The following is a 25,788-nucleotide window of genomic DNA, read 5'->3' on the forward strand; positions in this document are numbered from 1 at the left end:
CAGAAACTGCCAGATTAAAGCATCGGCAAACTTTAATCTGAGCAGATTCCATTTTTTTCCTCCAAAATACTGACTTCTTTTGAGATCCTTCTATTTCAGCTCCTAATCTTCACCTAAAGTTCAGCAATGTTCTTAACCCTGCTGCTCTGCTACCTTTATCCAATGAGGGGATACCCCATGACTGTAAACTGATAACATCAAAGTTAATGATTCCCTACATGCTATTATGATCAACCCAGATGTCATCCTATTTGTTGATATTTATGATAGAAATTTCAGTGGCAAATTCCAAGCAGGCTATGTGGCAGCCTTCTAAAAATTTCTTTCGCCATAAAGGAAGAAATATATGCTCTTATGTGTTGCATCATAACCTGAAATCTGCCCACTTCCCTAGCAACAGCTAACAGCACAAAACCACAAGTCCGCCCACAAGTTTCTGCCAATCCCCAGCCGCCCCGTAGCCCTCACTCCTCCTGCTCTACCCCGCCCTCCTCATTCTCTATATAACCCACTGCACTTCCTTAATAAACCGGACTTGCGTACCAGACCTGGTCTCCGCGGCATTCTTTCTCCCCTCGCCGCGCGTCCTCCACGCCTGAGAGCCCCTCTGAGGCTGTCTGCCGCAGCCTCAGACGCCTTTGCGGCCAGCTGACCCCTCCAAACCCCCCCGTCAGCGTCGGGGTGCAAGCCGCCCCAGCCGCAACTGGCGCCCCAACGTGGTGGCAGTTCAAGTCCAGTCCGACGTGACCACTGCCTCACCCCCGTGGGACCTCGCTCCCACCCCTTCGCCGCGCTCTCAAGGTAAGGACCCCCGTTATCGGCCCCCGGCAGAAAAATGGGCGGGCGTCTATCTTCCCGCCAAGCGCCGCAAGTCAGAGCGCTTGCTGGCCTCCTAGACACTAATGGCGTTAGGGTTTCCCTCCGCCACCTGCAAAAGTACTGGGATCTCCTCCTGCCTTTCAATCCGTGGCTGGCCTCCTGCCACCTTTGGAGCCCAGACACTTACTCGCGTCTCATTGACCGTGTCACCTCCTCTATGGAGCATGAGGGCAGGTCGTTTCCCCCTGGCCTCCTGCCCACGCTTGTGGCCATCCGTGCCTGCCTCCTTGGCATGCCTGCCCCGAAAGACGCTTACCAGGTTTCTGCTGGGGCTGCTGCGCGGCCGCTCGACTGCGACCCTGATAAGGGGGACACTCCCGACTTAGATACTGAGTCCTTATCTAGTCAGCTCAATGCCGACCTTGAGCTCCATCCTCTTCGGGATGACCATTATCAGGATGGCAAACTTCCTCTTTCCTCTCCGCCTGAGGGGGGGAGGTCCCTGCCTGGTTGCCAAGATGGCGAACTTCCTCCTTCTTCTTCGCTTGAAAGGGGGAAGTTCCCGCCTGGCCACCAAGATGGCACACTTCCTCCTTCTTCTTCGCCTGAAGGGAGGAAGTATGGGCCCTCAGGCGGAAATCCCGCCTCTCTTTACCCGCCTCTTCCGGTCACTCCGCCATCTTGGCACAGACCGGAAGGAGAGCCTCCGCCATCTTGGCGCAAACCAGAAGGGGAGCCTCCGCCATCTTGGCGCAAACCGGAAGGGGAGCCTCCGCCATCTTGGCGCAGGGCGGAAGGAGAGCCTCCGCCATCTTGGCGCAGGGCGGAAGGAGAGCCTCCGCCATCTTATATATCACCGGAAGCCTTGCCGCGGACATTTTGTCCGCCGGAAACTGCTCCGCAGCCATCTTGTTTGCAACCGGAAGGAGAGCCCCCACCATCTTGTTTGCAACCGGAAACTCCTCTGCGTCCATCTTGTCCCCCCTCTCAGACAACATGGCCACCACCTCCTCCTCCATTGGCCGCTCCGCCGGCACCAGCGTCCAGGCCTTGGACCAGTTCAGACATATGGCTGGGCCACTCCGGCCCACCCATGACAGGGGCCACCCCTCACCTCTTCCCTTTGAACCCGGGGCCCTCTCAAGCGCGCCCCCAGCAATGGCTCCCTTTCACCACTGATGAAATTAAAAACCTTAGACGCGCAGTTAAGGAGGATGGCATCGGGAGTCCATATGCCCAACAGCTACTCGAGGAACTTGGGGCACAACTTGTTCTCCCCTATGATTGGATTTCACTTGCCCGGGCCATTCTGGCCCCAGGACAGTTCGTGGAATGGAGATGCCACTTCCAGGCAGAGGCTGAGAGGCGCATCGCCGAGAATGCCAGTGTGGGTATCCAGGACCTCCCAGAGGCGTACACAGGCATTGGTACTTTCACCGATCCTGTGCAGTACCGCAATGCGCCCCCCAGTTTTTGGCTCCGGCTTAGAGAACTAGCTCTGTGATCCTTCCGCAATGTCTCCGCCACGAGACCTCAAAAGCTCGCCCAGATGACCCAGGGCAAAGACGAAGATTTCGCTACCTTTGTCGCCCGCGTCATCGAGGCCTGCCAGCGTAAGGTCCGCGGAGAGGAGGCCCAGGTCGCTCTCACCAAAGATCTCATCGTTGAAGGATGCCTCGATGCTTGCCGGCAGATTATCCTCACCATGCGGGATAAGGGCGTCCATGACTGGGTCTTGGCTTGCCGCAACCTTGACCCGCAGGCCACTAGCCTCGCCAAAGCCATTGCCACGGCCCTAGCCATTTCTTCCGGATGCTTCAGATGCGGTGAGACCGGCCACTTCGCCCGAGACTGCCCACAATTGCAGACCGAGAGACCACCCCTCCCAGCATCCGGCAGCCGCCCTCCATCCCGCCCAAGAGGGCCTTCCACCCCATGCCCTCGATGCAGAAAAGGATATCATTGGGCCCGCGACTGCCGCTCCGCTCAAAGCCCTCGCCAACCTTTAAACTCCCAGCGGGGCAAGCCTCAGCCCCGCCCCAAAGAGGCCACCCACCAGAGAGCCCCCAAGCCTTGATGTGGATGGTTCCCATCAGAAGCTCCTCCAAGCCTGTCATGGAGCTCAAAATCGAAGGGCAATGGTTAGAGGGACTGCTCGACTCCGGTGCAGAGGTCTCCTGCATCCCGTTTGAAATCGCCACCTTCAACCACTGGGCTCTTGAGCAGGGGCCTCAGGTAATTGGGGCCACAGGCTCCGCCGAGTCCTGGAGATGCGCCACTCCTATCAAATGGGAGGACCGAGAGGGCCGGCACGGTCACTTCTGCCCCCTCATCCTCTCCACCGTTGGTGGTATTCTCTGGGGAAGAGATATCCTCAGCCAAACGGGAGCCATTCTCACTACTGAAGCCCTCTCGCTCAGCCTGCCCCCCCCCCTAGCGGGGGCCACTGCTCCCATCACAACGCCTGACCCTATCCCTCTGGAATGGGACACAGAGGAGCCCATCTGGGTCGAGCAGTGGCCCTTGCCATCTTACAAACTGCAAGCCCTCTCCACTCTCGTCGAAGAGCAGTTATGGGCAGGACACATTGAACCTTCCACTAGTCCCTACAATTCACCTGTCTTTGTTATTACCAAGAAAAGCAGTGGCAAATATCGCCTTCTCCATGACCTACGTGAGGTCAACAAGCACATCAAGCCAATGGGATCGCCGCAGCCAGGGTGCCCGCACCCCACCGCTGTCCCTCAGCACATGCACGCGGCCATCATCGACATCAAGGACTGCTTCTTCTCCATTCCTCTCCATCCATGAGACTGCCCACGGTTCGCCTTCACGGTGCCTCAAACAAACCATCGAGGTGCAGCCCAGCATTACCAATGGAGAGTCCTCCCTCAAGGAATGCGCAACAGCCCGGCCATCTGCCAACTCTTTGTCGATCGCGCAGTCGATCCACTCCGCAAGAAGGCCCACAGGCGCGCCCACATCATCCACTACATGGACGATCTGCTCATTGCCGCTAAGGATCCTCGTGAGCTGGAAACTCTCGTCTCGGAGCTTCTCCACAATCTCTCACAGATTGGACTTACTGTTCAGCCTGACAAGATTCGCCTTCAATCCCCCTTTCAATTTTTGGGGTTTCACTTTCACCACCATGTTAAGCCAGTAGCACCAAAGCTACAGGTGTCGCCCAAGATGTCTCTAACGGAGCTACAGCAGCTCTGCGGCCAAATCAATTGGCTTCAGTCAGCGCTCCCCATCACCACGGCTCAACTTCAGCCTCTTTTCGAGCTCCTCCAGACTAAGGATCTTCCAGCCGACGCAGTCACCCGCCCCATCGTCATCACTCCAGCAGCCCCAGCGGCTGTGCAGGATGTCAACGAGGCCCTTCAGGCCTGCCGCCTCGAGCGCTACGCCCCAGGACTGCCAATCCTCGCATTGGTTCTTCCCACGCCAGTAACGCCCACTGGACTCCTCTGGCAAGACGGGCCACTGCTCTGGCTACACACTTCCAAGAGTAAGCTCCCAAAAATCTGCCCCTTCACAAGGGCATGGATCGCCCTCGCCTCCGACCTTGTAGGGCTATGTGTGCATACCTACGGAGTTCCTCCTTCCACAATCGTCTGGCCCTTTGACGCCAAGGCTACTACCAACCTGCTCATCCACGACGTGGACATGCAAGTGCTCGCTGAAACTTTCAGAGGCTCTTTCGACAACCACTATCCTCATCACCGACTTCTCCAAGGCCTCTCGCGACTCGCATTCTCCACTCCGTTCCATCCATTGCCGGCCAGGAAACCTCTTCCACACGCAGTAACGGCCTTTACAGATGCCTCAAAGACCTCCTATGCTGCGGTCATCTATTCACCTGGTTCCCCAACGCCACGAACCCTTGTGTTTTCGAACGCGTTCTCCGTCCAACTCGGAGAACTGCTCGCAGTCGCTGTTGCTCTGCACACCTGCCCCAACCAGCCGCTCAATATCTTCACAGACAGTTTATACACCCTGCAGGTGTGCCATGCCTTGCCTCTTGCCACCTTCTTCCCTACGGATACAGCCATCGATAGGGCGCTTCAGTTCCTCCAGCACCAATTAGAAGCCAGAGACCACCCTTGGTTCATCACTCACATCAGAAGTCACAGCGGCCTCCCTGGCCCGCTAACCGCTGGAAATCAAGCCGCCGACCGCGCTGTCCAGCCATCACCAGCTCAGGCGTCACCAGCACAGCACGCTGCGCTCGCCTGACACAGCATGCCTTGCACATGCCAACCACAGCATGCCCTGGCCGCTTTATCTTGGGGACGTTGTCAACCAGGCCAAGCTACTGCATGCGCAGTTCCACTTCTCAGAGCGCTCAATTCATAAGCTCTTTCCCAATCTGCCCATGGAAACCTGTAAGCACCTCTTGCGCTCTTGCCGCACCTGCGCGCCTCTCTTACCCCTCAGCCCATTACAGCCACAGGGCGTCAACCCGCGAGGTCTTCGCCCAAACTCCCGATGGCAAATGGACGTTACTCATGTCAACTCTTTTGGAAGACTCAAGTTCCTGCATGTTGCCGTCGACACCTTCTCGCACATGTGCTACGCCCTGCCCCTTCCAGGAGAAACAGCCAAACACGCCATCCGTGCGCTACGCCAAGCCATCCTTTTTATGGGCGTTCCATGGGACCTCAAAACAGACAATGGCCCCGCTTATTGGAGCTCCGCCTTTGCTGCCTTCCTACAAATGTACAAGATCACACATCATTTTGGGGTTCCCTACAACCCACAAGGACAAGGCATCGTCGAGCGCATTAACCAACAGCTCAAGCTCCTTATTCACAAAGAGCAAAATGAAGCTCCTCTAAAGCCACCAGGAGACGTTGTTACCGCCTGCTTAATTCACTTGAACTTGCTCACATTTGACAAGAAAGGCCTTTCTCCCACCCACAAGCATTGGGGCCCCATGTGGCGTCCCACCCAAGCCCCTCTTGTCCATTGGAAAGACCCCCAAACTAACCGCTGGCAACGACCAGCCCCCCTCCTTGCCCAAGGGCGAGATTTTGCTTGTGTCTTTCCAGATTCTGAGCCGCAGCCCCTGTGGATCCCAGCTCGTCTGATCCATCCTGCCACAGTGCCTGCAACGGACCACACCCCTTCACCCGACGATCTGGCACCCTTCACCGCCGTCCGACGCATGCCGGTGCCAGCACCTCCAGAGAACGCTGCACCTGCGCCATCAAGCAACGGTCCACCACCGAGCACCCCCTCTTCGTTCGCCCCCCGAGACGACTACGCCAATGGAGCAGAGGACTGAAGCTCGTCTGTACCCAGTCCTTCTCCTCCTCCTTCCTCTTCTCCTGCCTATCTTCTCCAACCCCTCACACCAACCCTTCAACTGGGCGCTCACCCTTTGGCAGCAGGAAAAGCTCCTCGCTGTAAATGTCACTGCAAGCGCTCCTTCCTTCACCGTGCACATCTGTAATCTCACCAACCTAGCTTACACGTCCAGTTATAGCAGTGCCTTCGATAGCTGCTCCCTTCATTGCTATACTTCACCCCCATCGCGCCGCAGCAGGCGTACCCCTGCAGCCACGTACGGTGCGGGCCTCCCCAAAAAGTGCTGTGGCCCCAATGATAACCATTTCTCAGGTTTCTACATCTGTTCATCCACCGCCAGAGGATGCCATGACCCTGCACACTATTACTGCCCTTCCTGGGGGTGCGAGACCATCGCCTACGGATGGTCCGGTGCCCCTAACAAAGACCCCTATATTAAGCTCATCCACAGCGGCGCAAACTGGCGCTCCGTCACCCTACGAGTCAAAAATCCCCTAGATCCAGTCTGGCTGTCTGGCCGCACGTGGGGAGTCCGCCTGTATGCAACCGGCTACGACTACGGTGCCTTTATCATTATAAAAAAAAGAGCCGATTCCCACACGTTCCATCCCAGTGGGCCCAAATCAGGTTCTCAATCCTCCACAGGCACAGCCTCCCTCTCCCCCCAACTCCGCCTCACACTCTCCCTCGCCCAGCACCCCCCTCGCTACTGCCCCCCTTACCTCCCACAACCCCAAGTCTCGCTTACCCCCTACTCAGTATTCTAGCCCTCTCATTAACCTAATTAGAGCCTCCTACATCTCTCTGAATATCTCCCACCCCAACCTAACTGCAAACTGCTGGCTTTGTCTCTCTCCCTCTCTTCCTCTATATGAGCCCGTTGCCACTAACCTCGCCTTCACTGAATCCTCTGAACATAATCCTGCTGAATGCAATTGGAAAGCCTCTTCTATCCCCTTAACCTTTCAATCTGTTTCCTCCACAGGGCGCTGTGTTCATTCTCGCCAAGGTCCCCATCCCCTCCTAAATGCCTGCTCCAACTACTCCTCTCCCAACATTTCCACCAAATTCTTAATCCCCCTTAACACCTCCCAATGGCTTTGCACCTCCACCGGACTAACCCCCTGCCTCAACGTCGCTACCCTCAACGCCACCAATGAAACCTGTCTACTCATTCTCCTAGCCCCTCGAGTCCTTTTCCACAGTGACGAAGAGTTCTTCTCCGCCCTTCAGAGTCACAAACTCCCTGCTCACCTCCAGAAGAGAGAACCCTTCACCATCCTCACAGTTGCTACCCTTCTAGGTCTCGCTGGGGCAGGCACGGGAATCGCCGCTCTTACCACACAATCCTCTTCCCTTTCCTCCCTCAGGCAAGCTGTCGACAGTGATATCTCCCACCTCCAAGTCGCTATCTCCCATCTTAAAAACTCTCTCAATTCCCTTTCTGAGGTAGTTCTCCAAAACCGCCGGGGCCTTGACCTTCTCCTCCTCAAGGAGGGAGGCCTTTGTGCCGCCCTTGGAGAAGAGTGCTGTATATACGCCAATTCTACTGGCCTTGCCAAGGACAGCCTAAGAAAGGTCCGAGAAGGACTAGAGCGGCGCCAAAAAGAGCGTGAAGCCGCTAACTATTTTTCCGGAGTCTTCCATACCCTCCTCCCATACCTCCTCCCTCTCCTAGGCCCGCTAATAATAATTCTCCTAGCTCTTACCATAGGGCCCTGGGCTGTCAAGAAGATCATCCAGCTCACCAAGGACCAAACCAACGCAATCCTCACGTCCTTCGTGCGCATCCAGTACCATCAGCTCGCCACTGAAGACAGCCCCCCCAACGAGCCCTGCTCAGCCCGCCCCAAGAAGAAATCAAGGACAACCCAACACCTAAAAACCCTGCAACGCATCCCATTGCTCCCCCAGCCGGCGCGTTCCCCACCTTAACAGCCAACTTCACTCCCCTCCCCAGCTGCCGCCACCCTAGAACTGCTTAACAATCAATAGGGAGCAGGGGGCGGGGCAGGCCCGAGTCTGAATGGCAAGCGTAGCCGCACCTAGTGGGGGAAGTGCGCAGCCCACCACTCACGTGTAGCACAGCTGGTCTGTTCTGCTTGCCTGCCACTCTTTGGACCTGCCACTCGCCCCCTGTTAGCGGCCAACATAGCCAGCACACGTCCATAAGTACACACCCAAGCAAACCTCTCACCTATACCCCCCCCTAATAAAAAAGAGAAAAAGGGGCAAATGTTGCATCATAACCTGAAATCTGCCCACTTCCCTAGCAACAGCTAACAGCACAAAACCACAAGTCCACCCACAAGTTTCTGCCAATCCCCAGCCGCCCCATAGCCCTCACTCCTCCTGCTCTACCCCGCCCTCCTCATTCTCTATATAACCCACTGCACTTCCTTAATAAACCGGACTTGCGTACCAGACCTGGTCTCCGCGGCATTCTTTCTCCCCTCGCCGTGCGTCCTCCACGCCTGAGAGCCCCTCTGAGGCTGTCTGCCGCAGCCTCAGATGCCTTTGCGGCCAGCTGACCCCTCCAAACCCCCCCGTCAGCGTCGGGGTGCAAGCCGCCCCAGCCGCACTTATGGCTTTCTATCTAATGGAAATTCTGTTAACATCTACAGTGGTAATAAGTGTGCTTCTGGTGCAATTCATGATTTCAGCATGCTATGGAAATAAAGAGGATACTTCACTTCTTCTGGTATGCCATTTGAAAATGGTGGGCATGTAAATTATCTTTCTGCCATTTTATTCCCATCATTAATGATTGCCATCATTAAGATAGAGGCTCACAGAAAAAGCACTGAGCCTGAATTAAAAAAAAGAAAAGACACAGCAATCATTAAAATAGCTGAGATTATAAAGGTAAATTAAAACATTCTAAATTAACTCAAGAAACTGGCCTTCCATGGCCCAAAATTTTACATTTGTCATTTATCTTTATTCATAGCATTCTCTTTGGAAAATACAAACTATCCCCATATGAAATTGTTACTGGCAAACCTATCTGTGGGAGTAAAATGGGGAAATGATAACTTACTGTCACACCATGACAGGACCCAATTTGTAAATCCTTAATGCATTATGCCAGAGATTATCTTCAACATATAAAGGACACCTTTCCTGACCCACATGACATATGTCATATTAATCATAACCTGACAGCAGGATAATGGGTCTAATGGAAATGATACAGGCAAAGGATACCATAGATTCTAATTAAAAGGAACCCTGCAAAGTTCTCCTATCTGACACTACAATATAATTACAGTGTCTTGAGCCATGGGTAGACTTTACTCAACTATAAAAGGCTCCGTCACATTCCTGGATTTGCTCTAAATCTGGAGACTTAAAATCAAACTAGCCAGGAAGTGAAATAGACAATGTCACCAGGTAGACTACTTATTCTCTCCACTTTTTTTCCCTCCTCCTTTGTCCTTATTCATCATCCATTCCTCACCTCAGTCTCTCCTACCCTAACAATGCCTTCCTCTCTTGCCCTCCAAAAGACTATGTGGCAAGTTAAAGTCAAAACCAACACTCCAGCCCAATGGATATGTACATGGATATCCAATCTGTACATATATTAGCTGAACTAGTCTCTTATGGATTTGTAAATGGATTTTGTCTAGGTTCTTGACTATGCTGCAGAAATGAATTTCAAAAGCATGTCATGTTAGTTAGGCCAGTGATTTATTAAGGTAGGGAGGGAAGAGAAATGGGAGAAAATAATAGATCATGGGTCCCAGGTAGAGAGGAAGGGGCTTATGAGTAATAAACTGGGCTGATTTACAGACTACAACTTCCCATTATAGATTATAAATGCCCATGTTTTACTTGCATGGCCATTATGGTAGGGAAAAAATGGCAAGAGCAGGGTGCAGATGGCAAGAACAGGCGCACAGACCACCACCAGGACAGGTACTGGGACAGGGTGAAGGTGAGGGAGAGTAAGAGAGAGCAAGAAGTCCTTGTGCTTGCCTTTTATTTTTAATTTTTTAGCAAAAATTTTTAAAAAGATTTTATTTATTTATTTATTTCTCTCCCCACCCCCTGCCCTGGTTGTCTGTTCTCTATGTCTATTTGCTGCTTCTTCGTCTTTGTCCGCTTATGTTGTTGTCAGCGGCACGGGAATCTGTTTCTTTTAACGTCATCTTGTTGTGTCAACTCTCTGTGTGGGCAGCACCTTCTTGGGCAGGCTGAACTTTCTGTCATACTAGGCAGCTCTCCTTATGGAGTGCACTCCTTGTGCGAGAGGCTCCCCTACAGGGGGAACACCCCTGTGTAGCACAGCACTCTTGGCGCACATCAGCACTGTGCATGGGCCAGCTCCGCATGGGTTTGCACTCTCCTCCAGTCGATTCAGTGAGTTATGGCAGGATATATAATGTCCTGCATCTGTCCCTGTGATATCATTCAGGACAACCCTAAGTCCTAAAAATGCCCCCATATCATACCTCTTCTTCTCTTTCCCTGCCCTCAGCAACTCCTGTGGCCACTGTCTTCACATCAATGATACAATTTCTTTTAAACCATTAATTATTCTACTCCTTTGCTAATGGCACAGGAGGAGTCACAGCAGTTTTCTGTTTTGATTGATTACTCCACCCGTCAGTCCCCCAGGAGGGCCCACTAATAAGGCCCCTGTAGAATATCCCCTGCTTCTGCTGGTTTCCACAGGATATCTCATTCCAAGTTGGATTTCTTCTGAGAATCTTCAAGCAGCCATCTTGGGGAGTACCAATGATATGTGGACTTTTTGTCAGATTCTAGATCCATCTATTGATTCCCTATCTTAACTAGCCTGCTTCATAATGAGAAACCATAACTGCTGGAGTTGCAATTGCCTTGTTTACAAACCTTTTTCCAGCCCAGATGGCACAGAAATGGAAAATATTGGGAAATTAAATCCTCTTCCAAACTGCCACTTCCCCTTTACCTGGGTTGCATGCCCCCTTGTTGCAACTAGTGATTTTTCTTATGTTTCTTCAATATGTAACACATGAGTGACTTAATAGACAGACCCACACCCTCATTCTATGTCCAACAAAAGTCACTGTCCTCCTCCAGTCCTGTTCTTTAGTAAGGTGAGCTATAATTTTCCAATCTAAAGATAATGCCCCCTTTTTCTGGACTTGGAGTTTTTCGAAATGATATTGCAAGGACAGATGTTGGACATTATATATCCTACCATAATGCACTGAATGTACTGGGGGAGAGTGTAAACTAAAATGTAAACTATAGTCCATGTGGTGCAGCAGTGCTCCAAAATGTATTCTAATTGGAAAGCACATTAAAATTATACACCATGATCATATGTTTTTAGTTTTGATGTACTGGTGCCAGGGATTGAAATCAGGACCTCATATGTGGGAAGCCGACACTCAAGCACTGAGCCACATTGCCTCCCCTGACTTAGTTCTTTTGTTTGTTTGCTTATTATTTGCTTTTGTTTTCAGGAGACAGCAGGAACTAAAAATAGAATCTTGTATGTGGGAAGCAGGTGCTCAACTGCTTGAGCAACATCCACTCCCTGATCAAATGGGTTTTATAACAGGTATGCAAGGATGGTTCAACATAAGAAAATCAATCAGGGTAATATACCACATTTATAAATTGAAGAAAAAAAATCACTTGTTTATCTCAAATGATCAAGAAAACGCATTTGAAAAAAATATAACATCCTTTTGAGATAAAAACTCTCTGAAACATAACAATAGAAGAAAACTTTCTCAATATGATAAATGTCACATATGAAAAACCCATGACTAACATTGTACTGAATGGTGAAAGACCATTTTTCCCAATGAGATCAGGAAAAAAATGATGTCCAGTATTTCTGCTGTTATTCAGTATTGCACTATATGTTCAATGAGGCAAGTAAAATTTATAAAAGGTACCCAAATAGAAAAGGAAAAAGTAAAAATTTCACTATTCCCTAATAATAAGATCCTTTCTTAGAAAATCCTAAAAATTCACAGCAAAACTACTAGAACCAATAGAAAACACCAGCAAAGTGGCAGAATACAAGATTCATTTTAATATGCAAAAAATCAATAGAATTTCTATACACTACCAATGAGAAAACTGAGGAGGGAGTTAGGGAAAAAATTCCATTTACTACATTGGCTAAAATAATCAAATATTTATAAATAAACAACCAAGGACATAAAGGGCCTATATTCAGAGAACTTGGTTAAAAGAAACCAAGGAAGACCTTAATAAATTGAAGTACATTCTGTGTTCATGTGTTGGAAGTTTAAATATCACTAAGATGCCAATTTTACCCAAAATGATTTAAAATTTTAATGCTATCCTGATATAAATTCAAACAGTCTTCTTTGTAAAATTGGAAAAGCCAATTATCAAATTTATCTTGAAGCACATGGGCCTTCGAATAGCCAAAGCAATCTTAAGGAAGAAAAATGAAGTCGAAGGATTCTCATTTCCTGACTTTAAAACATATTATTTACCTAAAGTGTCAATAAACAGCATGTACTGGTATAAAGATAGATTGATTGATGGGATTGAATCAAGAGTTCAAAATAGACCCTCGCATCTATCCTTGATTTTTGACAAGGCAGTGAAACCAACCCAGATGACTTAGAAAGCCTATTCAACCAATGGGGCTGGTAAAACCCGATACCAATATCTCAAAGAAAGTAAAGATCCCTATCTCACACCTCATTCACTTAAGTTAACTCAAAACAGTTCAACAACCTAAATGTAAAAATCTAGAAACATGAAACTCCTAGAAGAAAATGTACAGAAACAATTTTAAGCTCTTGAGGTAGGTGGTGGATTCTTGGCCTGTACATACAAACCATAAGCAATAAAAGATAAAATAGATAACTAGGACTTAGGACTCCTCAAAATGATTTTGTGTTTCAAACATTTTTTGAAGAAGGCGAAAATGCAGACTATTCAATGGGAGAAAATCTTCAGTGACCACATATCCAACAAAGGTTTTATATTCACGTTATATAAAAAGAACACATAACTCAATGACAGAAAGACAAACAACCTAATTTAAAAATGGGCAAAAGACTTGAAGAAACATTTTTTCAAAGAGGAAATACAAATGGCCAAAATAGCTCATGAAAAGATGCTCAGCATTGCTGGCTATTAGGGATATGCCATTCAAAACTATAATGAGATAACGTTTCATGCCTCACAGAATTATTAAAAAATAAAAATAGAAACTATGGCTGCTGGAGAGAATGTGGAGAAATTTGAACACTCCTTCACCATTGGTCGAAATATAAATGATGCTGCCTCTGTGGAGGATGATTTGGTGGTCCCTAAGGAAGCTAAACATAGAAATGCCCTATGATTCTTCAATCCTACTACTTGGAAAATATACAGAAGGACAGAAAACAAGGATGTTAACAGATATTTGGACATTCATGTTCATAGTGGTATTACTGATAATTGCTAAAAGATGGAAACAGATTAAATCTACCAATGAATGGATAAACAAAAGGTAGTATATACATAGTATGGAATACTATTCATGTGTAAAAAGAAATGAAATCAGGATGCATGTGACAACAGGAATGAACCTTGATGATATGTTGAGTGAAATAAGACAGAAACAAAAGGATGAATATTGTATGTTCTCACTGATAGGGACTAAATATGATTAGCAAGCTTATGGAATAACGCTACAGAGTATAGGTTAGTAGGAGACAGAATGCTGGTTAAGAAGGGAGAAATGATACTGAACATATGCTGAGGTTTAATAAGGTCAACCCTCTAACGCTAAGCACTGCCCCAGCCGTGTTCCGCGTCCAGCCCAGCTTGGCCCACGGCCCAGTGAGAGCCCGAGCTTAGACAGAGTCCAAGCACCGAGCGCCGGGCACCGGCTTTGTCCCTTAGCGGGGTAGAAGGGGAGGCTGGAACCAGTGACGGCGCCCGCGGAGGTGAGAGTGGATCTGAGGGCCCAGAGCCCGCCCTACCTCCCTCCGGTCAAGCCTGGGGCCGGCGGGACACAGCCCGCTGGGCCACCTGGGCCGCGAGGGGAGGGAAGGTCCCGGGCGCGGAGGCCCCAGCCGAGGGCGGCGACATCGGCGACCCCTTTGGCCTCGCAGGCGGCACAGTCCTCGTCCTCCCTCAGCAGCGTGCACAGAGTGAGCTGGTGCTGGCGGTTCAGCTTCTGAGCCTTCTCCCGGCAGCAGCTCGACGCCTTCTCCGCGGAGGGACGAGAAGCCGGGGCCAGCCAAGCGGGCGGCCGAGTGAGGACGGGGCCAGGCAGCGCGACGGCGCCTGGAGCGCCGGGGCTGCGGGAGGACTCACCCAGAGAAGCCGGGCGGCGGCGGTTGTGGCCTCGCGGGCGTGTCCCGCCTCCCGCCGGCCCGCACTGCCCAGCCCGCGGGAGTAGGAGGAGCCATTTATGCATCTTTCTTAACACTGGGGAAACAATTGAGGTTGTTTTTAATGATTAAGATAAATGTGGCGGGACAGAATTTCTTAAATTAATACTTCCATAAGTTGTTAAGCTGCCTTTTGTGTCTTATTTTATTTTTTGAAGTTGAGATAAAGTTAGGGAAAACTCACTGGGGGAGTTAACGTACGCCAACTGGTTGAACACCGGCGTCGGGAGTAGGAGGTCCAGGGTTTAACCTTTAGTACTTAAAAAAAAAAATCAATGGCGATGGGGTGACGTCATCAAACAGCGACGGACGGCGTACCCTGGAAGAAACCGACCCTGATACTCCGAGAAAGGTAGAGACTGGAGGACTCCGCAAATGCTAACTGAAGAGAGAGAAAGATTTCAGGTAGGAAACTTCCATCCGGGACCTACAGGTCCTCCTGCCTTCCCTCTCGGTGGGTCCCGTGCAAAACTTGGGAGTTTTCCGGAGGCAGCAAGCAGCCTGGATGCCTCTTACCAGGGAAGAAGATTTTGGAACTGACAGCAGTGAGTTGGAACCCCAAGCATATCCAGGTATAGAAACAGAAGCCCACAGAGATCCAGCGCTGCAAACCAGCTGCTGAGGAGTGCTGAAAACACGGGCCCCCATTTTAGGGGGGTGGGGAGTAAAATCGCAGCAGAATGGCCTATGGACGAGGGGTGCACTCACTCAATCCAGTTACTGTTGGTGGAATTCCCTTAATGCAGAACGGACTTTTCTGGGTATCCCACCTTTCGCAAATGACCCTGTCTGACTCTCAGAGGCAGGATAAACTAGTAAGAAAGAAACTTTTGGCAGAAAATCCTCACAGAGAAAAATGGAGGGGGACGGTTGAACTGAACTGCTGCTAGACTGAAGAGTCCCACAAATGAAAAGTGTAAAGGAAGTGGGACACTGAGTGAGGAAGAGAATTAAAACAAATCGTAGGAGCCAGGGACAGATATCTGCACAAAAACAAACAGAACAGATTAAGATTTTTGGAGAAGGAGGAGAGGAAATAACCTGGCATGTTATGGCAGGTTGTTGTTTCCGGTTCTGGGGAAAAGATCACTTAGAAGAGCTAGACACTAAATTAAGCTTCAGTTTGCTGATTTAGGGTTTAGCATGAAGGATTCCATCCAGGGCCTACTGAATTCATTTAACAATTTCCCCTATTTGATATGACTCTCAGGCATTGAGAGTTGTGATCAATATGTAAGGTGTTGAGCCCATTTTCATTTACTGCCTAAGGTCTCAGTTATTTTCATGTTCAGCTCATAGATAGATGGTCGTGATGCCAGTTTTTCCATGATCATTATTTTTATGTCATTCCAGACATAAATTATTTGCTGGGCAAATGATCGCAGACATAAAGTAATCACAAGTGGCTGGGGACACACATTCAAAACCCTTAAGAGAAAACAGTACACCGGGAGACCATAATGAATACTAGAGTGATTAAAGTCTCAACTGCCTGCATTATAGTATACTCCTAAGCCCAGGACTCATGATTTGACCCAACTGAAATCAACATGATGAAATCAGGGCCTTGAGGAAGGCCTTACCTTTTTAAACCATGTCCTCTATTTAATTGTTTCATGCAATTGTGTCTCAACTTCCCCAGAGGTATGTACCCAAGTTAAACAGGTGGATAGGCAATGGCTAAAATGCCTCCTTGTTTCAGCTAATAAGTAACGGTTTTGACAATGCTATTGTCTAAAACAAGTGTAATAAATCTAATGACATGCTGTGCAACTCTAGCTCTAGCATTAGATTCAGTAATTTCTTCTTTTGTGATTGATAACTATCTAATCCTGTTTTCATTTTTGTTAACCCCAGGCCAAGGCAACAGTGATCTGCCAAAAGAGGCAAACCCAAAATCTTTAACTCCCTTGGTAAATCCTGTCTTGCCTGAGACTGTACATTGAGGGAAGTATTTCAGTGAGAAGTTTCAGATTTATTCTAAATTCAGAAGGGACTTGTGAGGAGTCCAATTGCACATTGCCCAGACATTTATCAGTTATTAAGGTAATTTACTGCCCAGGCAAATAAATATATGATAAAATTTCTACAATAACCTTATTGCCTGGCAAAACCATGTAACTACAGTAGTGATGTTTTTTATAAATTCATTACTTGGAATACTATCATTTGTCCTTATACCCAAGGGTCTGTCGTATTGAGAGTTTGAGTGAACAATTGACCAAAATTTGTGTTGCGAATCTTTAGCATATCAGTAGCTTAGCCTTTAAGGTGGACATGCATTGTTAAGGTAACTTGTAGTTTGTGGAGGCATGTGGACTATTAATAGTAAGTTTTCCAAACTCTTTTATGGTATATTTATAGTATTCTCAACAGATTGTATCTCTGGTATGGTTGATACAGAGCAAAAGCATGTTCTTTCCTTCCAATACACTTTAAAGATCAAATCCTGAGTTATTTTGGTTTCAAGTGTGAAGAGTTATTTGCTAGGATAGAAAAGAGATCATTGGTCTAGCCATGGCTCAGAGTCTGCCTCCTTGGTTGTGAGGAGTTTAAGGTTTTTATGGATTCACACAGGAGGAGATAGAAAAGGAAAATATACAATCAGAATAGGAAATATACACATGCTAGTTTTCAAATAACCATAAACAAATGTAAGTTTAGTCTAGAATAAAGACCACAATAGTAAGTATACACAAGGGTGAGAATAATTTTGAAATAACTATAAACAAAGATTAAATCAGACTGGAATAACAATCTCAATAGTAAGTATACACAAGGATGAGCCTAGTTTGTAACAACCATAAAGAAGGGTGAGGTTGACTTAGCCAGTTTCAGTAATTTCAGGTATTATCTTTGGGCTATTGTATAATATACTGATAATATAAGGAAAAAAAACCACAACTCTATAATGAGTCAGTAATCATAAACTTTTGTTAATTCTTAATTTCTGGTTACAAGGTTACAGATCCAAGAAAGCTTAAGGGAGAGTAAAGAAGACCTTGGGTCAAGTGTTCATATTTTATATGAACTAAGGGTACTGTCTGATCCAAAGAGACTGAAGCATTTGTGATAAGAACAAAATTTGTTTTGAGTCAAAAAATGTGGTCCCTTGCAGTGTGCATAGATAATGGTTTTTGGTGACAATTCCAACAGTCTGTAACCTTATAGACTTTGAAATGTCCTTGGAGAAGCAGACAATAGCATTGTCTTTCCAGGCAAGGACAAAGCATAGGGAAATATAGAGATTTTATGCATTGTAAGTATTAGTAGGGTAGAGTCCGTGTGAGAACCTCTTTATGTTAGGACTTGATCTGTCACCTTGGGAATAAGTAGTCTACTTTGTGACATTTTCTACTTCCTTTTCTGATGCATTTGATTTTTAATTCTCCATAATTTGTCTAGGAGTCTCATAGAGTACTTTTTATTTGAGTAATGTGGACCCATGGCTCTGCACACTGTAGTTAGGTTGTATTACCAGAAATTAGGAGTACTCGGCAGGGTGCCATTTAATGAGGAACTAGGGCTCTCTTTTATCTGTCATTTCCAGTAGACCCATTTTGTGGCAGATTATGATTAATGGAGTGTCTGTCATGTGGGACAGGAAAGGTGTCCTTTACTTGTTCAGGATAATCTTTGGGATAATGTATTCCTTAATGCAATATTTGCAAATTGGGTCATATCGTGATGTGACAACAAGTGATCAGTTCTCAATTTATTCTCAGAGGTAGGTCTGCTAGTAACAATTTTATGTAGGGAGAATGTGAGTTTCCTAAAAGGAATGCTATGATAAATAGAGGACCAAATGTAAAATTTGGGCCAGCAATGGCTAGGTTCTTTAGTTAATTGAGACAGTATTAGGTTTACAATTATAGCTGTTTCATTAGTGGTGTTTTTGCATGAAAATATGCAAGTGGTCTCAGTTCTTTTTATTTAAGCCTTTATCTTGATGGCAGTCGTAGATGGGAATAAATTGGTAGAAAGGAGATAATTTACTAGTCTACAGTTTTCAACTGGCATACCAGAAGAAGTGAGGAACCCTCTTTGCTTCCATGCATGCTGAAATCACTGTAGATTAGGGTTTTAAGTTGGGGAAATATTTCAAGGGGTCTGTGAACTTGAATTGAAAGTTTTACTTTAAATACATACCAGTGTTGGTTGTTATAAAACTATCTGCCACTGCCTTCTGAGAAGCAAGGGGTCTGTGGTTTTTACCTGACAGGCAAAGGGATCCAGGGAAAAAAGAACCCCTGCTATAGATGTTAACATAATTTCTCTCAGGGTTGGGTAAGAGCACAGAGTTCGTCCTTTTGGATGAAAATTCTGGAAGAAAATTGTGGATTACTACATTATTCAATCAGTATGTGGTATAGCCTGTTTGGAATGTACCATTAACAATTCTAGCATAAGAAGCATTAACAAATAGAATGACATTGCTTTGATCATAAGAGCATGTATGGAGTCATTAATCTTGAAATTAACAGTTTACAGTCTTGGGATATCCCTGATTGGATAAAAATACCAGAGTAGCAGATTCAATAATGATGTAGCATTTTAGGTGAAGGTTAAGAGGTGAAGTAGAAAGATCACCTAAGAAGTCAGTTTTCTGGAGGAAAAATGTTAGAACTGCTCAGAGTTAAGTTTGCTGAGGCTATAATTAATTTTGCAGTTTCTCCTTAATCTTTAACATAGTTTGGGTCAGAACAGACAACTGCATCAAGGTGGGGGTATAATATGCAATATATTTGGAGTTTCCTCTGTGTTCTTGAATTAACATCCCTAAGACTTTATTATATAAACTTTTACTCCAGTTATTTCCTGTTAACAAGGAGATCAGATACACTGAAGAATATTCAGTAAAAGTTTTCAAATTCTGGAGGAATCAGGCAAGGAGATAAAGGTGAATGTTTTATGAATTATAGATAGCATAATTCTGTTTGGGATTCCTTGTATATAGAAAATAGAATAATAAAATAACAGCAAAAATTCAAAGAAAACTATGAAAAGTCTTTATCAGTTCATTTATACTTTAATAAATCTGTGTTTCATTAGATCTTCTGTTATCAATCTCAAGAATCTATCAGCTTCTTCATTAAAATTCTGTAGATTTTCACTTCACTCAGTACAGTGGTATGCTCTCAAAGTCATTTAAGGACATCATTAGAAGCTGGTGCCTCAGATAGTTTGGTATAGTCCTTTCCATAGGTCTGAGAAAACCCTTTATGTTGAAGATGAAGAACACTGGCCTGCAACTGACTGCACGTGTTTTCAGGGAAGCATCCACATAAAAAACTCTCTCTAGATGACAGAAAACTTAAAATGTCCATGGATAACTTATTGCTGTTTTACAAAAGAGAACAATCAGATGATTGGTCACAAAAATTTTTTTTAAGTACAACTGAACTTATGGCCAATAATACTACTATCTAATATCAGACTTATCAGTACTTGGACAATTGGTGGACACTGTAGATATAGACAAGTCTCTAAGAACTTTATATAATTTCTGAAATGATTATATCAATAACATTTTATCCTATAATTTAGCCAACAGAAAGTTACAAAACCATTTTTAATTTGATAACACGTCCTATGCAACTGATAACATGTAAAAACTCAAACTAGTTTATCACCTTTCTTTTCACAAGGGGAAAGAGAAAAATCCTTTGTGGTTTTCTAAGAACCTTCTGGATAATCCCAATAAGAGTTTGAGACCAAGGAGATATTATTTATGGTTCAATATTTGGAAGGAAACGGTCAGAAGTTGTCAGGTTTTAATACTTTGATAAATAGGAGCATGGAAACTGTGAAGCAATATTTAATTCCTTAATGAAAGTGACAAGAAAATATTATAAAAATAAAGAGAGGCAGTAGCATCATGATAAAAAATACTTTATTTCAAAAGTGAGAAGTCATTCTCTAAAACAAATGATGTTTATATAAAGGATATTTGGCATAAGAGTTTTTTCTGATAAGATATAGTATCTTTCTCTCTAAGCAGGTTATTCAGATGTTTTAGAAAAACTTTTTATTAATTCTTATTAAGAGTAGACCAGTAATCCAAGCATACTTTGTCATTTTAAAGGAAAGAAAATCAAATACTAGTTTTGGATGAAGTTATTATCTAAGGAAACTTAAAAATCTTATAAACGTATCAAATCTTGATCACCAATGACCATGACATAAAATCCCTTTTCTGAAAAGAGTCTACCACTTTCTATATCTATTCACATTGTCCTAAATATTCCTTTTTCTCATTCTGTAAAAACCTGTCATTTTCCTCTTAGACAAAATGCTTTGCCATTCCCTTAACAAAACACACCCTGCATAACTTACATATTTGTTATCAAATAGATCTTGTAAACTGCCTTCAACCCAACCTCCTTCAAAACTCAGTTTACATTTTTTTATCATCTTAAGGATCTAGGAGATATAGTGCTGTATTATTTTATTAGAACACTGCATAAATTTAGGAAGAACACACCAAACTAGAATAAAATTGTGTGCTTATATTTTACTTAGTATTGATAATTCCAAAGACATAGGTATTTTTATTTAGTTACTATTCAGTCAGTCCTATTTGCCTAGGGTTTACCTGAATTAAGTGAAATTTAAAAATTTTTTAAAATTTGGATTTACTTCTATGCATTCTTTGTTTTCACTGGAAATACTAGAAGTTTGTTTTTCTTAATCTCTGGAACTATATATATATATATATATATATATATATATATATATAGTATATATATATATAGTATATATAAGTACTTATCTTTAAGGCAACTTGAATAGATGCCTTTAAAGGAATATAAGTTACTTTAGTAATACTGTTTAGAGGTATGAAATGCCATTCATTAGACATATAGACAGACACAAATAGAGAGTTTATAGCTTCAATTAAAACTACGTTAGCCATTTGTCAGACACAAAACATAGAAAAAAGAAAGCATAAATCTTCTGAGCTCACACTTTTTCATTTGTCTTTTGCAAAGAGCCCTTTAATGAAACTATTTTTCTTGTATTGTCTTATTACTAAATAAAGCAGACATTCCATTTAACTGTTTAGTTTTTGAGCTCCTTTTTTAGGGTAATGAGTAATTTTGTCTAATTGGATATTTCCCAAAATGGAAATGGAAGTTCCAGCTTGTCTTTAGTAAGATTTTGCCAGTTTGTTAGATTGATACATCTTCTAGCCCCATAATTTTACTTATGTTTTAAAGAAACTTTAGATTATATAAATGTTACATAAAAATATAAGGGAATTCCATATGTCCTACTCCCTCCCCTTACTATACTTTCCCACATTAACATCTTCCATTAGTGTAGTACATTGTTACAATTTATGTACACATATTGAATTATTGCTACTAATCATGGATTATAGTGCATAGTATAGTTTATACTCTGTACACACATATTACATATGTAATATATATATTACACACACATATTACACATGTTACATATATATATATGTAATGGCCTGTATTGCAACATCATTCAGAACAAGTCCAATGTCCCAAAAATGCCCCCATATTATACCTATTCCTCCCTCTCCCTCCCCACAGAACCTATGGTGGCACTGCCTCCACATAAATGCTTAAAGTTCTTCCATTGCTGGAATAATAATAAGTTTATAGTAGAATAATAGTACATCTATTTTAGTCCATTGTTTGTTCCCCAATCTTCAGGATTTTGGGATGGTGATGTATACTCTGCCTCTAATTGAAAGGGGACTTAGATCCCATGTAGCAGATGGATGTAACTATCTTCCTTGTAGTTGCAGACTCTCTGTTCCTTGGGATTTTTGTTGTCATCATCACCTTGTTGTCATGGCTTAGGCTAATGAACTGGAGAATAGGTTTTGCAAATCTGCTAAGATTCAGGGCCCAACTGGCATGTGGACAGACTAAAGATTTAAATGTCTTGAATATACACCTGTTAAGTTTAATACTAGCTATAGCTTCAAATAGAAGGAGTAGAGGAGCCATGTGTAGGGAAACCACAGATGATTCCAGCTCTGTCACAATGGGGAACATAAATTCCAAAGTAAGACCCACTGTCAGAGTGCTAAACTCTTGAGCTGTCTGCCTTGCCTATAGTATCTGGATGTGTCTAGCATCCTCAGGGGCCCCACTATTTCAGGCACTACTTACTGTCACAATCAATGAGGTCCTGCTGAGACATGCATAAGCGTAACCTCTGAAATGTCCTCCTGACTCACTTTGAAATCTCTTAGCCATAAAAACTCATTTTTATTTACCATTTTCCCCTTTAGTCAAGGTCTTTTTCCAGGTGCATTGCTAGTTGGTGCTTGGTAATAATCCCTTGGTGCCAGGGAGGCTTATCCTCAGCAGTCATGTTCCATGTCAGTGGAAATGTAGTGTGTTTATATACTGAGAATACTGATTTGTCTTAGGGAGATGCCCCATTTGAGCAACAAGCAGACCCTGAGGAGGTAACTCTTAGGCAACATATGCCAAAGTCACAGTGTATATGGAATCAAACTTTAGATGAACTTGGGGATCCCATCTTTATCATTTCACTTCTTACCTTGTGCCCAGGATAAAGAAACCAGCAATAGCAGAAATGAAACTGGTCTGTACTAAAAGGCTAGTGACTTAGGCTCAAAATTTGAACTTTCTCATCAATAAGATTAACCCACTAACCTTTGGACTGACAACTAGTGAGATCAGAGAGCTCCAACACAGAAATAGTGGACTCAAATCTGAGAAGGACTCATCAAAGAACCTTGGAGATGAGGAGGAAAGAAAACACAAAGCGTTCAGCAGGCACTTTTTTCTGTCTTTCTTATTGTCACCAAAGTCATTAGTGGTCATCTTTGGATCCCCTCCTCCTAGACAAAATGACTAAAAGTAAAAAATTCAAAGAAAATCATTCTATTGATCTCATAAGTTTTTAAAGAATTTCATTAATCAGACAACATATAGTTCCTAAAATGGAAGGGAGCTTAGAAGAGTGAGAGCAAAAAGGCTTTTTATAAATAGGATAAGGTAGTCTTAAAGAAAATAATCTTATTGCTCACACAGCATAGTTTTCCTTGTTTGGCTTAGCTTTGGCTTAGAGGAACTAAACTACAGAAGAAAAAGCCAGGAGTTATGATTGGTTGTTCTTAGGATTCAGGAGAACTTACAGAGACAGGAAATTAGTTAAGTTTTAGTTTGATGACCTAGGGCTTAGTTAGGGACTCAGGACTATCTAACTTATGTATCATCTCATTGGTTTTTATCACTTCTTGTTTTTATAAGAAAAATTCTAACTACTTTCTCAAAAGAAATTAGAATATTTTCCACAGTTATTCAGCAAAGTATTAAAGTACCATACCCTGAAAAACAAAAACAAAAACAAAAACTACCTTTTAAGAGCTTATGGAACCACCATACAAATGTTTCATACAGTAGGATGGAGGAAAACCTCAAAAATTTGAAAGAGATGACCAATATTCCCTATTCAAAAGGAAATAAAATGAGAAAATAATGAGAAACATGGAAAATATAACCTATGAACAGAAAATTAAGAGGGAAATCTCTTATAAATAACCTTGGCACAATTAGAAAGTACATTTTGAAAAATAGCAATAATAGTTGAATGCATTACATAAAATTACCAGAGTCACAAATCTAAACCAATATTCCTGAGATAATTATTTTTTATTATGTAAAATACTTATGTCAATTAAAATAAATCATTAAATGATATAAGCACCTACTTAAAAAGTTAAATAAAATTAAACATTATTGAGGTGTAGACATTGGAATGATAGAGAAGCAAAAAATGATTCGGATTTTCAAATGGAAAAAATAGAAGAAATATCTAAGATTCAGGTGAATATTCCTAATAGTTCTTTCTGCAGTGAAGACAGTGTTCTATATCTGCATAGTCCATTACAGAAGTCACTAGCCACATATAGCTGTTGGGCACTTAAAACTTGTTTAGTGCTTATAAAGCACTGAATTTTTAGTTTTATTTAAACTTGATTAATATAAGCTTAATGGTCACACATGTTTTTTACTTACCGTATTGAATGCAAAAAACCTAGAATCATGGACAACACAATTAAAAATAATGAAATAGATTAAAAAAATTAATAAGGTATACAAATATAAATAATAAATGAGAGTGGTGTGGCAAAAGTGGATACAATAAAAGTGGAAGGTATTTCTTTGAAATACAAAAAGTCTGAATATACTTAGGACTTATAAAAGTGTAAATAAATGTGGCCTCCTTACACCTATTGTTTGGAGAACCCACCAGAAGTCCAAAATTGGAAGAAATGGTGAGGTGAACTAGATTCTTAGGTTACAAAAGAAAACTTCACTTTTCTCTCTTCCCAAATTCTTGCCTTGTCGAGTTTCTTCTTCTTAAAGTGAATATAACCTCTATTTTTGCATACCTTTTAAAACCAGTTCAATCACGTGAGGACTGTATTCCAGGGAGTCATGCCCTGAATTTGCCACACTGATGAAAGAGGTTGTTCATGTGGGGGGAGTGGTGGGTGGAGGTGGGGAGTGGGGTATATGGGAACTTCATATTTTTTTTTGTTGTTGTTTTTGTTTTTTTGGGCACTTTTTTTTTTTATTGACTTTGTAATAATATTACATTAAAAATATATATGTGAGGTCCCATTCAACCCCACCCCCCACCCCCCCTCTCCCCCCCCCAACAACACTCGTTCCCATCATCATGACACATCCATTGGATTTGGTAAGTACATCTTTGGGCACCTCTGCACCTCATAGACAATGGTCCACATCATGGCCCATACTCTCCTCCATTCCATCCAGTGGGCCCTGTGAGGATTTAGTGTCCGGTGATTATCTCTGAAGCACCATCCAGGGCAGCTCCATGTCCCAAAGACGCCTCCACCTCTCATCTCTTCCTGCCTTTCCCCATACCCATCGTCCACCATGTCCACTTTTCCCAATCCAATGCCACCTCTTCTATGTGGACATTGGATTGGTTGTGTCCATTGCACCTCTATGTCAAGAGGAGGCTCAGATTCCACATGGATGCTGGATGCAATCCGCCCATTTTCAGTTGTAATCACTCTAGGCTCCATGGTGTGGTGGTTGTCTTTCTTCAACTCCATCTTAGCTGAGTGTGGTAAGTCCAATAGATCAGATTGTAGGTGCTGGAGTCTGTTGAGGCTCAGGACCTGGCTGTCACATTGTCAGTCCAGAGATTCAAATCCCCTAAATATATCTTAAACCCCAACATTAACTGCACCTCCAGCACATTAGCATGAAAGTCTTATGAAGGG

General features: G+C 44.1%; 2 protein-coding genes across 3 annotated transcripts in view; one reads left to right on the forward strand and one right to left on the reverse strand.

Annotated features, from left to right (window-relative positions):
- The window catches only part of LOC131278833 (uncharacterized), a 37,935-nt gene extending 23,449 nt beyond the window's left edge, over window positions 1–14,486 (reverse strand). The window contains exon 1 of the mRNA XM_058299356.1: window positions 14,431–14,486. The gene's annotated coding sequence lies outside the window, so the exon portion shown is untranslated. The remainder of the gene's footprint in view (window positions 1–14,430) is intronic.
- Window positions 14,487–14,792: 306 nt separating this feature from the next.
- The window catches only part of LOC101421447 (zinc finger protein 135-like), an 88,959-nt gene continuing 77,963 nt past the window's right edge, over window positions 14,793–25,788 (forward strand). For both annotated transcript variants that reach the window (XR_009186280.2, XM_012528565.4), the window contains exon 1: window positions 14,793–14,912. The gene's annotated coding sequence lies outside the window, so the exon portion shown is untranslated. The remainder of the gene's footprint in view (window positions 14,913–25,788) is intronic.

Source organism: Dasypus novemcinctus, chromosome 6, assembly GCF_030445035.2.
Source record: "Dasypus novemcinctus isolate mDasNov1 chromosome 6, mDasNov1.1.hap2, whole genome shotgun sequence".
Taxonomy (NCBI): domain Eukaryota; kingdom Metazoa; phylum Chordata; class Mammalia; order Cingulata; family Dasypodidae; genus Dasypus; species Dasypus novemcinctus.